Below are 14827 nucleotides of genomic sequence, written 5' to 3' on the forward strand. Positions count from 1 at the left end.
CCTACCCCAAGAAAAAGTTTCCTTTATCTCCATCAGTAGATTATTCTGAAACCAAAATGTTTTATACTAATAATTTAATAGTAAGTATGCAGTCATTATTCAGAATAACCTATATACTCCTAAATTTTTTTAAATAAAATCTGGAGCTAAACAGAATATCATGCAAAGAAATGTTACCAATTTGCAGAAGTATCTCTTTTCTGAGTCTGTTGTGGTTTGAAAGAAAATGGCGCCGAAGGGAGTGGCACTATTAGGAGATGTGGCTTTGTTGGAGTAAGTATGGCCTTGTTGGAGGAAGTGTGTCACTGCAGAGGTGGACTTTGAGGTTTCATATATGGTCAAGCCACTCCCAGTATCTTAGTTCACTTTCTGTTGCTTGCACAAGATGGAGAACTCTCAGCCACCTCTCCAGCACCATGTCTGCCTGCATGCCACCGTGTCTCACCATGATGATGATAGACTGAATCCCTGAATTGTAAGCCACCCAATTAAATGTTTTCCTTTATAAGAGTTGCTGTAGTCATGGTTTCTCTTCATAGCAATAGAAACCCAAACTAAGACACGTGTCCCTGCCAGGTGGTGGTGGTGCACGCCTTTAATCCCAGCACTTGGGAGGCAGAGGCAGGCGGATCTCTGAGTTCGAGGCCAGCCTGGTGTACAAAGCGAGTTCCAGGAAAGGCGCAAAGCTCCACAGAGAAACCCTGTCTCGAAAAACCAAAAAAAAAAAAAAAAAAAAAGATATGTGTCCCCATGGTGTTACTGTGTTACTCTGTCTTTTTGTTTCAGTAGTTAGATTTAGAGTCTTGACCATAGTCTGTGTTTCACTTCATTAAGAAAATGGGTAATTTTTTTCTGTGTTACAATGCTAGTGCTAAAACTAAATAGTCTTTTCAAGCTACTGAGCACAGATCAGTATAATCCCCTCATGGTTCTAGGCAGCATGGCAGTCATTGTCAGAGCCCGTGTTTCAGTTGGAGTGGCATGATGTCTTTCACACCTCTATATAAGAATTAGCTGGAATTGTCTGTTAATAAAAAGAACTGCTACCATCATCTCTTTAGTCACCTGAAGTACAGTTGAGACAGGCAAAATAAGTGATTAAAGATGTTTATTCTCTCATCCCATCAACTTTGGGCAGTCAGAGACTCATAATCCAAATTTTCAATAACATTGCAAATCAGGAAACTAATTGCAACTTTTTAAATCAGGCGTGGCTGCTGCTAACAGTATATATATCTCCTTTTAAAAGTATCATGTAGCCAGGTGTGCTAATGTTTGCTTATAACCCTAGCACTCAGCCAAGGCAGGAAGATAACAAATTCCAGGCTAGCCTGGGCTACACAGACTGTCTCAAAAACCACAAGTGTTCCATGGCTGGCAAGAAAACAAAGTAATTAAAGGCACCTACAGCCAAGCCTGATGATCTGAGTTCAATCCCAGGGACCCATGTGAGAGAGGAAGAGAACTGACCCCTGCCAATTCCTGCTTTGACCTCCCCATGTTTGCCATGGCACATGCAACACACACACACACACACAATAGAAGCAATAATGTTTACAAAAAAAAAGTATTCTATGATGAAACACTTTTTTTGAGGAAGGAAATAAGATTTCATAACCTTTTGTTAGTTGTTAACTGAATTCTTCTAGTACATTTTCATTGTTAACATATAATTTGCAATGTTAAGAAAAGTGTAGCGCCCAAGTAAGTACACTCTGCAACTTACCACTTTAAAATAAAGAAAAAAGATTCCTGTTCTGCTAAGCGTTTTATGGTTCTAACTTGCTGGGTCCTTGAATGCACATTTGGATCAAAAAACAAGGCATTGGTGAAACAGCAAATTTTCTAATGTAGCTTCTCTGGTTTGCTAAATCTTACAAAACTTCCAGGAAAGATTCTGAGTGTACTGTAATGATAGTCAGTGGTGGTGCACACCTTTAATCCCAGCACTCGGGAGGCAGAGCCAGGCGGATCTCCGTGAGTTCAAGGCCAGCCTGAGCTACCAAGTGAGTTCCAGGAAAGGCACAAAGCTACACAGAGAAACCCTGTCTCGGAAAACCAAAAAAAAAAAAAAAAAAAAAGAAAATCAGTCTTAAACACTCTTTTTTTTTTAAAAAAAAAAAAAGGAAATCCTTTAGTTACAGGCTTACTTGCTATCATTTTTCTCACAGTCCCTCTCTTTTCTCACAATTCCTTTGTGAGGAAAGACTTGTCTTGCAAAGTAGTATTAGATTTTCTTAAATAATATTGATTTTACATTGAAATGAGTTCTTAAAATTTGTTGGGAATTTTTATACAAGCAGCAAAATATGCCATGTAAATTTCATTATGAAATGATTCATAGGAATTAGATTTTTGAATTAAATAATCTGTTGATGGATGTCTTAGTTAGAGTTTCTATTGCTGTGAAGAGACACCATGACCACGGCAATTCTTATAAAGGAAAACATTTAACTGGGGCTGACTTACAGTTCAGAGGTTTAGTCCATTATTGTCACAGCAGGAAACATGACAGGGTGCAGGAAGACAAGGTGCTGGAGAGGTAGCTAAGAGTTTCTACATCTGGGTCTGCAGGCCTGGAAGTGAATGCCACATTGGGTCTTGCTTGAGCATCTGAGACCTCAAACCCACCCCTAGTGACACGTCTCTTCCAACAAAGCCACATCCACTCCAACAAGGCTACACCTCCTGAAAGTGCCACTCCCTATGGGCCTATGGTGGCCATTTTTATTCAGACCACCACAGTGGGCTAGGGAATGGCTCAGTGGCAGATGGCTTTACAAATACGAAGAAGCACTGAGTTAAATCCTCAGCACTAGGAGAGGGTGAAAATATTTTGTATGAAATGTAAAAACTGTACTACGTAGTTTTTATGTCAACTTGAAACAAGGTAGCTTCATCTCAGAGAAGGGAATCACAATTGAGAAAATGCTTCCATAAAATGGGGCTATAGGCAAGAGCCTATAAGGCATTTTCTTCATTGATAATTGGGGAAGGCCCAGCCTGTGGTGGATGGTGACACCCTGGGCTAGTGGTCCTGGTGCTCATAAGAAAGCAGGGTGAGCAAGCCATGGGGAACAAGTCAGTAAGCAACACCCCTCATGGCCTCCACATCAGCTCCTGCCTCCATACTCCATAGCCTCTGCATCAGCTCCTGCCTCCATATTCTGTCAGGAGGTTACTGCCCTCACTGTCCTCAGTGATGAACTGTTACTAGAAGTATAAGCAAAATAAAGCCTTTCCTCCCTAAGTTGCTTTAAGTTGTGGTGTTTTAATCCAGCAATAGTAACCCTAACTGTAGGTAAATTGGTTGCAAAAGGTGAGTTTTGCAGCTCTGTGGGTTTGGTGTCCTGACTACCTGGGGAGTTAGGCAACACCTTGAGCTGCTTAGGACAGCTCTGATGGCTGAAATGCAAGGAGACAGTTCAACCCTGGAGGGCGAGGTATCCCTGACACCTTGAGCTGCTCAGAACAACAGCTCTGCCCTGAAGGTGTCCCAGACACCTGGAGCTGTTTAGCACAGCTCTGACGGCTGGAACTGCAAAGAAGCAGCCCAACCCTGGAAGGGAAATTTTTCTGACTTCTCATGAGAGTCAGGCCTGGAACTGCTTCAGTAGGGAAGGGTATCCTGACTGTTTAGGAAAGTCAAGGTATACCTGGTGTGATGGGGGATGGTCTCCCCACAGGATATAGCAATCTTGCTCCTCTCCAGGAGAGCCATAATCTCCTCTGGCTCAGTGTTACCAGCTCTCTCTTGCTCAGTCCACTATGAGATGTCTTAGCAAGGTTCTTCTGTTCAGCTCCCCTTTGCTTAATCCACTATGGGATGTCTTAGCAAGGTTCTTCTGTTCAGCTCCCCACTTGCTCAATGCACTGTGGGATGTACCAGCAAGGTTCTTCTGTGCACCAGTGAGAAAAAGATCTATTTGGGAAGGAGGAGTCCAGGAGAGTAGCTGCCTCTACCAGGGTGGAGAGAACAGCTCACAACTGACCAGGCAAGCCAGTTTATATAGGATGTCCTGTGGGGGGAGTCAATCCATGATTGGTTAGTTTTTTTCTGCCCAGGGATTGGTCAGTTTTGTGGGTAAGGGGCAGAGATGGCCCTGATTTCAGGGCCAAATTGTGTTTCTTTCACTGGCCTTTCTTGGCTTTTTGATACTACCTCTAAGGCTAGGGCACATTTCATTGAGTGACTCTGATTCTAGGGGCCAAGAGTGTTTCTTTGGTATTGGTTTCAGAGTCAGGGCATGTTTCCTTGGTTCATTTCTCTGGCTCAGGTCCCAAACACAGGCTGTGTTTCTTTCACTGGCCCTAGGGCAGGATCCTACTGTCCTGCTCTGTGATTGATTGGTTTCACAAGTCAGTTGGCCAGGGGCAGAGATGGCTCTGATCTGAGCCAAACTGTGTTTCTTTCATTGGCCTTGTCTGAGCCATCTTTCCCTAATTCTGGGCTCCAGGGTCAGGATGGGTTTCTTTAGCCAGCCCCTTTTCCCTATACTAACTAAGGCAATGTTTGTTAATGAGTCATCTTTTGGAAGTTAAAATGAATGAGAAAGTGTAAAACTCATAATTATTAGTGTTATATTTTATTCAAAAACCTATTTCTGCTCATGAAATACTTTAGCAAACATATATTGGTACCTTTTCCTTATAAAGTCTATAGGAGATGCAGTGATGGTACAAAGTACTTTCAGCCATCAAAGTTTTAGTTTATTGGGAAAAGCTCGTAAGTCTAGTTTAATGAATGGCGAGTGAAATAAATGCATATTGATTACAAAGTATTGTGTAATAAAAGGGGGATAGTAGCAGTTCACAGTGAGTCTAAAAGTCAATGAACAGTCTTCAAATGGTAGGATATATAGTCTCATTGTCTGCAGTACCCTCATTCTGTAAGGTATAACATCTTTACAAGGAGTACATTCTTGAAATTTTTCATATATAAACTGAACTTCTGTGGTAGACAAGGCATGAAATATGGGAAGTGAATTCTCAATAATAAATAATAGGTTTTCTTTTTAATTACTTTTGTTTATTAAAAAATTACCAGAAAATATTTTGTTTTTAAGACTCTTATCCACTGTATTATTATAGCATGTTTACCTAACTAATCCTTTTCAGAACAAATGTTTGCAACTTGTGGCTATGTATTGATTGCATATTGCTCTAGTGCCTTGCTTTGTCCACACTTCTCACATGTTCCTCAATACGAGGTCCTGAAAATGAAATGCATGGTAAACAAGTATGAGCATTTCCAAGTGGGCAAATGCTGCCATGTTGCCCTGCAGCAAAACTCACGTGAATTCAGGTTCCCACCTTTGCTATTGCTGTTACCTTTGTTGAATTATTGCCAATTTGGTAGATAAAAATAGATTATTTTATCATGATTTTGACATGCATATCTCAGATTATCATCATCTTATTATTGTAATAGATGTTTTTCCCTAAGTGAATTAACAATTTCTGTGACTTCCTGTATGGATTGCTGTTTTTCCTTATAGGCTGCTCACTTTTCATAATCTCTCTTTTATTTAAAGTTCCATTATTCTGTCAATATAAGGAACTTAATTCATAACCACTGACAATTCTGATTCATGTCTACTATAGCTTCATAAATAGACTCATGAATTCAAATGATTTAAAACACTGAATCATTGTATGTTATAATCTGATCTTGTCATTCTGATCATTCCATCAATTCAATAAGATAAAATAAGATTTCTCAAGAAAAATCAAGTCCAGCTTCTAGTCTCATGGCCTATCCCTCCATGCATAGCAGAACTGGCTATCATTTGCCTGGACCCTATTATATCACGTTATTCAAGCAAAAGAAATCAGCGTGCCATCTGCTTAGCTCCTGCCTTCAAAACAGAAGAGCAGTATTAGAATCTAGGCCCTTGGCCACTGCATGGACCTTTCATTATAATCTTGATTTAGGAGTTTGATTTTACAATGAAAATCTTTGAGGCAATGGATGTATATACATACAAGCAAACATGCATTATCAGTTTGGCCATATAGCTTGAGAAGCAGCTTATTGTCAGAAGGTACCACTCCACTTACTCTATCTTCAGAAACTTAAACTTGACACTTCGAATGTGCTAATTTATAGCTCAGATATTTTAAAACGCAACAGCATTTCTGGCCCAAGCATACAATCTCTTTATTCTTTACTTTTACATAGTTGATATTCCCATGCTTTAAACATCATCTACATATTAATCATTCCATGCCGAGATAAGAAACTGATAAATCTCCAAATTCTATGGGTTCACACCTCATCTACATCTGCCTATGAGCCACCTCTACCTCTGTGTGTGTCTGATATACACTGCAGGCTCTGTTTCTCAAATTCCATCCCTGATCTTTCCTCCTAAACCTGCATGCCCTAACTTTCCCATCTCATTAACAGCAGCTCTGTAGTTCTACCTTCTGTGACAGAACATTGAAGTCATGTTAGCTGCCTTTTTCTATAAACCTAATACTAAGACCGTTAGGAAATTCTGTTCATTCTGCATTTAAAGTTACACAATCTGGTCCCTACTAACTGCCTCGATGGTACCCAGCCAGGCCCAAGGCCCCATCTTTCTCCTCTGATTTATCCCAGTAACAGATACTCATTCCTCCTCCTCCCACCCCTTCTATGGCTGCTTTTCACAAATGACTGCAGTCCAATTAAAAGTATGAATCAAGTCATGGCACTCTTTTCAAAATGTTCCAGGGACTCCACATCATTTCAAGAACTAGGAAAGTTCTCTAAATGTTCATATAAAAAGTTCATGTAAATTGTCTCCTGGCCTGTATTGCCTCATGGTTGAACTGGCCATGTCTGTCCCTAACTTGCTGTCTTCGGTCCCTCTACCTTTACCCTGCCCTCCTTCCCCCAGTGCCCTGCCCAGACTTGTGATTGAATGTAGGGCCTCAGTCAGACACACTGTCAACTGAGCTGTACCCTGCCCAAACGCACACACAGACACACACACACACACAGACACACACACACACACACACACACACACACACACACACACACACACACACACTTGGGACAAGTGTTCAGTGAGTTGTGCAGTTTCAGTTACTTCTCCAAATTTATCTCCCTAATACTTTATTGAGATTGTGTTAAATTTCAGTTATTCCTGCTGTATTCAGAATCCTGCTTTGAGTACTCTCCTTGGCCCGAGTTCTGTATACGTTTTTCTCCAGAGTCCTATCACCTGCTAAAATGTCATGTATTCATGGTCTTTGCTGTGTCATTCCATACTAGAAGATTAAACTTGATGAAGGCAGATTTTTGGTTGTCCTGTTCTATGTCACTTCTCAGGTGGCTAGAGCAGATCATAGCACCAAATGGGGATTCAATGGGTATCTGTTGAATGAATGGTCACACTTTGGCAGCAGATGGTACCTAAACAGGGCTAGCATATTGCATTTTCAACTGCCCAGTCTATTCCGAACTGAGAGACATCTTTAACCTGCAGATTTAAAAGATAACAAAGGGAATTCTTGATAAAAATTTCTGCATATTTGCAGAAGTCCAAACATTGCTTTTTGTTGTTGTTGTTTGGTTTTGGTCGGGTTAAGTTTTGTGTGGTTTTTGGTTTGGGTGTGGTATGATATGCTGTGCTGTGGTGTGCTGTGTGGTATGGTATTTTGAGATAGGGTCTCATTGTCCCCTAGCTTGGCCTTCATGTTGTAAAGATGCTCCTGCCTTTCTTCCCTCATGCTGGACCACAGGTATGCATCACTGTACCAGGTTAAACATTCAGAAAGGATTTCTCAGAAATATATAAGAAAAGCTTAGAAAGTTTGACTATGTTAGTCCTATTTAAGCAGATATTAAAAATGATGAGAATCTTTTTTATATTTGTTATTCTTTTTTTATACAAATTAAGCTTCTCTGACAAGGTGACCATCTGATCCACTGTGAAATACATTCTGTTTGAAATGACTCCAATTCTGTTCTAAATAATAGGTGATCTTTATCAGCAAAAATGAAGAGACCTGTTTACTAACAGCTGCTGTTGTTTCTATTATTATTACTTATGTTCTTTGGTAAAGATGGCACACCAGGGAAACAAAGAAATAGAGGATGCTTTATTACAGGTATGTTATGACATTCCTAATGCCTACAGATGTTTTTTACTAAACATGTTAGGGAGAAATTCTGTAGAGATATTATTCTTTTGTGGCAGTATTTTTTATTGAAAATATTTTGATAATGGTTTTCTCCTCCCCCAACTCCTCTCCCAGATCTTCCCTGACCCTCCACACACCCCAAACCACACCCTTTCTCTCTCTTCTCTCTCTCTCTCTTCTCTCTCTCTCTTCTCTCTCTCTCTCCTCTCTCTCTCTCTCTCTCTCTCTCTCTCTCTCTCTCTCTCTCTCTCTCTCTCTCTCTCTCTCTCCTCTCTCCTCTCTCCTCTCCTCTCTCCTCTCTCCTCTCTCTTCTCTCTCATTAGAATACATACAGTCATCTAAAAATAACAATAAAATAAGAACAAACAGACCAGAATAAGATGAAGGCAACCAACTACCAGGAGAAAAAGAGCCAAAGAAAGAGCTCAAGAAACGCTTGCCCTCTCAGCACTGACTCAGGCATCGGGCTCAGGCGCATGCAGGGAAGCTGTGTGCTGTCTCTCGAGTCAGGCGTGTCAATCCTGAGGTGTTTAGAAGGCCTTGTTTCCTTGGTGGTCTTCAGCCCCTCTACACTAAGGATCTTTCTGCCCCTCTTGTGACTAGTTTCCTGAGTCCTAAGGAGAGGGATTTGATGGGAACATCCCATTTAGGACTGAGTGTCCTTGGTGGTCTTCAGCCCCTCTACACTAAGGATCTTTCTGCCCCTCTTGTGACTAGTTTCCTGAGTCCTAAGGAGAGGGATTTGATGGGAACATCCCATTTAGGACTGAGTGTCCCAAGGTCTCTCACTCTCTGCACTTGTTCCATTATGGTTCCCTGCATTTGTTTCCATTGACTGCAGGAAGAAACTTCTGTGATGATGGTTGAGCAAGGCACTGATGTATGAATGTAGCAGTCTGCCATTAGGAATCATTGTATTGCTCTGTTCCTTAAACAGAACTATAGCTGGAGTTCCCTGTGGTTCCTGACCTAGCTAGTCTCAGGTTCTTGGCCACTCCAGCAGTGTCGGGCATGGGTTTCATCTCATGAAATGGTTCTTAAATCTAACCAGATATTGGCTGATTATTCACAACTCTTGTGCTGCTATTGCATCAGTGTATCTTGCAGGTTGGTTACTATTGTAGGTCAAAGGGTTTGTAGATGGGTTCGTGTTTACTTTCTTCTCTGGTAGCGTACAGAGTGCCTTCTAATACCAGGAACACAAGTCAGTAGGGGTGAAGGCTCTAGGTAGGCACCAGCTTGACTTCTCCATGTTCACTGAGTAATACAGGTGTTGTCTTCAGCAATAGGGTCTTACCATTAGTTTGTGGAGAGCAATCAATAGCCTTGGTGCAATGCCACATTGGTTAGGGTTGTCCATGGAGCCCTTTGGCCAACAACTCGACTAGATATAACCTATTCCCGGAACTGAAGATTTCATTTAGTGATGAGAGATGTCTAATTAAGGCTTTGTCTCCCCCATTATTTGGTGATTCCATTTCAGTTTCTCTCATGTATCTGTGTATTTTAAGAAGCTTCTACTGTATTTGGTTTCCATACAAGCCCTCTAATGGCTCTTAATTTTAGCTATCCCTCCCCGTATTCCTTTCCTTACCTCCTCTTCCTTCCCCCTTCCTGTTTGATCCTTCTGTTCTAGTCCCCCAGCAACCCCCATCCATCCATAACTATCTATTCTAGTTCCCTTTCCTAGGGAAATCCATCCCTCCACACTAGTCCCTTATTCTATACTTAACCTTTGAGGTTATATGGATTATAACCTGCTATTTAAAGATGTAACAGCTAACTTTATAGCAGTATTATAGTGACTAATTTATCTAGAAATAAAGGTCTACCAAAGCATTTAATTTATTAGTGTCTTTTTAGTCTTTCTCTTAAATGCTTTGGTGGTTTGAAAAAGAAAGACCCCATATGTTTGACTTCTTATTCACCAGGGAGTTGTACTATTTGAGAAGAATTAGGAGGAGTAGATGTGTCAGTGGTAATGGGCTTTAAGGTTTCAAAAGCCTATGCCAGACCCAGTGTTCCAGTCTCTCTTTCTCCCTCTCCCTCTCCCTCTTCCTCTCATGTGTCCATGGTATTAGAAGGTACGTGCTACCAGAGGAGAGAAGTAAACACCAACCCTTTGATCTACAATGGTAACCTGTCTGCCTTCCGCTCTTCCTCTGTCCCACCCCTACCCCGTGTGTGTGTGTGTGTGTGTGTGTGTGTGTGTGTGTCTACAAATCCAGATGCAGAACTCTTAGCTACTGCTCCAGCATCATGTCTGCCTGCATGCCCACTATGCTAAGCTCCCCACTATGATAATAATGGACTACACCTCTGAAAATGTAAGCAAGCCCCCAATTAACTGCTTTCTCTTATAAGAGTTGCCTTGGTAATGGCATCTCTTCACAACAATAGAACAGTGAATAAAACAAATACAGTCAGGACTAAATATTAACCATCATGATTTTGGCATTCAGAAAAGCATGATGACCCTATCGTAAGCATTTTATGTGTGTTACTTACTTAATCCTTATATATGGAATAAGTTTTTATAATGAAATTCTTTTGTTCACATTGTGAAGCCAACTTAAAGCTGTCAAGAATCTTTCCCCATAGGCACACCTTGGCTTTCTACTTCAAATGCTCAATTACAATATGTCTTTTTAAATACTTATTTATTTATTTTATATGTATTGTGTAAGAGTATATGTATGTGCACCACATACATGTCTGGTGCTCAAGGTCAGAAGAGGGCTAATAATACATTCATGGGCAAATTCATCTTGTAAAGTGAGAGTGATAGCTGGGTAGTGATTACACATGTCTTTAATTCCAGCACTCAAGAGGCAGAGGCAGGCAGATCTATGTGAGTTCCAGTCTGGTCTACAAAGCGAATTCCAGGAGAGCTAGGGCTACACAGAGAAACCCTATCTCGAAAAACCATAAGTAAATAAATAAATAAATAAAGTAAATGAATGAATGAATAAATAAGTGAATCAATAAATAAATGAGTGGGTGGGAATGTTAACAGTGCTGAACTTGAAGGATAAACATACCCAGTGTCCTCCATATTGCCAACTATATCAGAAGTGTATGGGGTAGATAGAACCAGAACGTCATGCTGGTTTTACTGTGCTTGTTTTGTCAATGAAAGCATGCAAACTTCGAGAAGTATATGTAGTTCTACTGATAGAGACTTCTTGGCTACTATTGAGTAATAATAAAATATGGGAACCCATGAATTCCCAGTTGGACAAAAATGTAATTACCATATGACATGAAACAAAGTCTTTACTTACTAAAGGAAACCACAAAACTAGCTATAATTTATTTAAAATGCAACTTATAAATCATGTTTGCTGCATGATATGAAGAGTGTATTGTAGTGAATAACAGACAGAAAATAATATTCAATTTCTGTATTTTCCCTCATGGAAACTACTTACTCTAAAGGTATGCTCGAGTATTATTTTTTTTCTTTTTTCTTTTCAAGAATATAAGGCCTGGTTTGGGACAGGGTCTTGCCATGTATCCTAGGGTGGCCTTCAATTAATGATCCTCCTGCATCAGCCATCTTTAATTAATGATCCTCCTGCCTCAGCCATCTGAGGGATGATAATTCCAGTGTGGGCTACACACTTTGCTTCCTTCCTTCCTTTTGTTTTTATTTGTTGGTGGTGTTGGTGATGGTGGTGGTGTTTAATGCTGGGATGGACTCAGGGCCTCGTGCATCCCAAGCAAGCACTCTACCACTGAGCTGTACCCCACCATGAAAGTGTTCTTTTTTTTTTTTAATTATTCTGTTTAAGTTTATTTTTATTTGTGTGTATGGTGCCTGTGGAAGCCAGAAGAGGGTGTCCTATCCCCTGATTTTGGACTTATGGTAGTTGTGAGCCATCCGATATGGGTGCTGGGAACTGAACTCAGGTCCTTTGAAAAAGCAGGAAGCCCTCTTAATCACTGAGCCATTTCTCTAGTTTCCTTATTTTTTATTTTATGTGCATGAGTGTTTTGCCTGTGTGTTTGTATGTTCACCATGTATATGCAGTGCATGCAGAGGCCAGAGGGTAGGGTGCCAGATCTTCTGGAACCTGAGTAACAGTTGTGAACTTACATGTGATGCTGGGAACTGAAGCTGGGTTCTCTGCGAGAGCAGCAAGTCTTTTTAACCACTGAGCCATCTGTCCAGCCGCTCATTAAGCATTATTAAAGAAGGAAATTTAAAAATTGCTCTCTGAAATTCTATTTTATAGTGTTAGGGTTTGTTAGGGTCCTAGAGAAGTCCCAGAAAAGACCACCATCCACATATGCAATTAACAACAGCGTTTATTATCTCAAGAATAAAGGTACCAGCAAGCTGGGGCCATACATCTGACACAAAGGCAAAATGGCAACATCCCCCCTACTCTCCCACCCAAACTCACCCCTCCTCACCCTACCTCTGAGAGAAGCTCACAGGCTTCTTTTATATTCAACTAAAGGAATTCTAAGGCAGTTAAGTCATTTCTATCTATGATTTGCTTACACGAGTAGCAGTCATATTAGTATGTTCCTGATTGGTTAGGACTAGCAAGAGCTGGTTAAGGCAACAGTTTTTCCATTTGGGGGCAAGCTTGGACAAGTCCTAGGCTCTGTCCTTATTTAGTTATTACCTTGAGCTACGATGGGGACTCCCTTAGGCCTCCCCTTGTCATTGCTGTCAAGGGATGGGGATGAAGGGGGGCATTGGCTATTGATTGTCCTTTGCTCGTGGCTTCCTCAGAAACTGCCTGTCCAGTTTCAAGAGGCATGAACTGAGGCCTAGTTCTCAACTGGGTTATTAAGAGCCTGTGCTGGTATTTGCCTGGCCTTCTCAGGTTCTTTAAATTTCTTTTGTTTGTTGAAGCAGTATTTCATACTATCTTAGGTGGCCCTGGACTTGTACCAATCCAACTACCTCAGCTTTTTAGATGCTGGGATTATAACATGAGCCATCACACCTGGCTAAAATTCATCTAAAAGTATTTCTTCATTTGTACTTTTATCTCATTTTCACTGAATTTATTACCCATTAACTGGCGGTATCAGTTGATTTATCTGTGTCTTGGTACTAATTCTTTGACTCTCTGCAGTCCATTGCTCTCAGATATGGAAGTGCAACAAGAGCTCTGCCTAGTTCCTCACAGATAGAAAATGTTTGCCATTGTGGGTTGTATGAGCCTAATCCATGCATGTAATGTGGAGAGCTGGCCTTCTCTTTCCGATAAATGTTCACTGGAGCATTATCTGATGAATAAGCTTTACCTGAGCATAAATAGGAATGTTGAAGTTGTATTAGCTCTCTAATGTCACCAGGGCTCCATTTAGTACCCTGGAAGAAGAATAAATGACACTTTGCCATTGTGGTTATCATTCCAAATGGAATCCTGCCAGCAGATCAAATTCTTCCGCTGTCAGAAAGGATCTGATTCATCTGGGGATGTTACTGCCTTTGTGGTCTTATCTGCTGGCTTCATATATTTTCAGGGAGCAGAACAGAAAAGGCAACTTAATATTCTCTTCTTAGGAGCAGATTGCCTCAATTATATTTAGGCTTTTATAAATCTCCGTCATTACAGAAAGTAACTGCTAACTGAAGTGAGCCAAGCCAGCTTACAGAACAGCTAAACGCTGGTGCTGGCTAAGCCTGAGCTGTTCCTGAAGAAGGCTTAAAGAGACTGCAGAAGGGCAGTGCCGCAGGCTTGACTTGTATGAACATTTCCTATAGCTAGCAGCATAGTGCACGCTCAGTATTTCAGGAGCAACTTTCATCAGGATATCTCTTTCATCAGTTCAGACCCTCTTTCTTCCTTTTCATTTTCTATCTCATGCTTCTTACCATATCATTCTTGTATTTCTTCATAAACACTGGGAATGAGAGGGGAAATTAGACTTCCATATTTTCTCTGTTTTCAGAATTTGAAAGGTTACATGATAAGTTATTTAAATAAAAAAACAGTTTGTGGATTGGAAGAATATTTGCAAATATTTGCAAAAGAATATAACATGAAAATACAATATAAAATAGCCAACAGGTATAAGACAAGGCCATCAGTATGACTAATCATCAAAGACATAGAGAATTTATGCTGTTGATAGGAATGTAGATTGGTATAGTCATAATTTTTTTTAAAAGTATGGAAATTTATTGTAACAGTAAAAATAGAATTGCTGTATAACCTAGTCATCTCTAGGATGAAATCACCATGTCAAAAAGATATCTGTACTGTTAATTTCATTGTAACATCAGTTATAACAGGCAGGATATGGAACTGACTGGAGATGTCCATCAACACATGAGTAGAGAAAGATATTGTGAATTAGGAGAGTTGTGTGTGTAGAGTGAGTGTGCATACATGTAGTGGAATATTTTTCAGACTTTAAAAAAGGGAGATCTGGTCATTTGGCACAACACAGATGGGCTTAAAGACATCATACTAAACTAAGTAAACCAGATACAGAAAATAATTTTTTAATCTAACTTACATGAGAAATAGTTTTAAAGTAAAATATTTAATCTGACGGGTATGTGTGTACTTACCTGTGCAAGAATGAGTTTAATCTGACAGGTATGTGTGTATATACCTGTGCATGAGTGAGTATGTAAGTATGTGTATATGTGTGTGCTTGTATGTGTGTTCTATGGTAAAATACTCTGACAAAGAGCCAGTTGGGGAGAATGGGTTTG

The 14827-nt window shown here is 40.4% G+C and overlaps 1 protein-coding gene across 1 annotated transcript in view; it reads left to right on the forward strand.

The window, feature by feature from the left end:
- Positions 1–14827, forward strand: part of Itfg1 (integrin alpha FG-GAP repeat containing 1) — a 148561-nt gene that overhangs the window by 34706 nt on the left and 99028 nt on the right. The window lies entirely within an intron of this gene.

The sequence above is a fragment of the Peromyscus californicus genome, unplaced genomic scaffold, assembly GCF_007827085.1.
Source record: "Peromyscus californicus insignis strain IS unplaced genomic scaffold, ASM782708v3 Scaffold_8__1_contigs__length_139910024, whole genome shotgun sequence".
In the NCBI taxonomy this organism is placed as follows: Eukaryota; Metazoa; Chordata; class Mammalia; order Rodentia; family Cricetidae; genus Peromyscus; species Peromyscus californicus.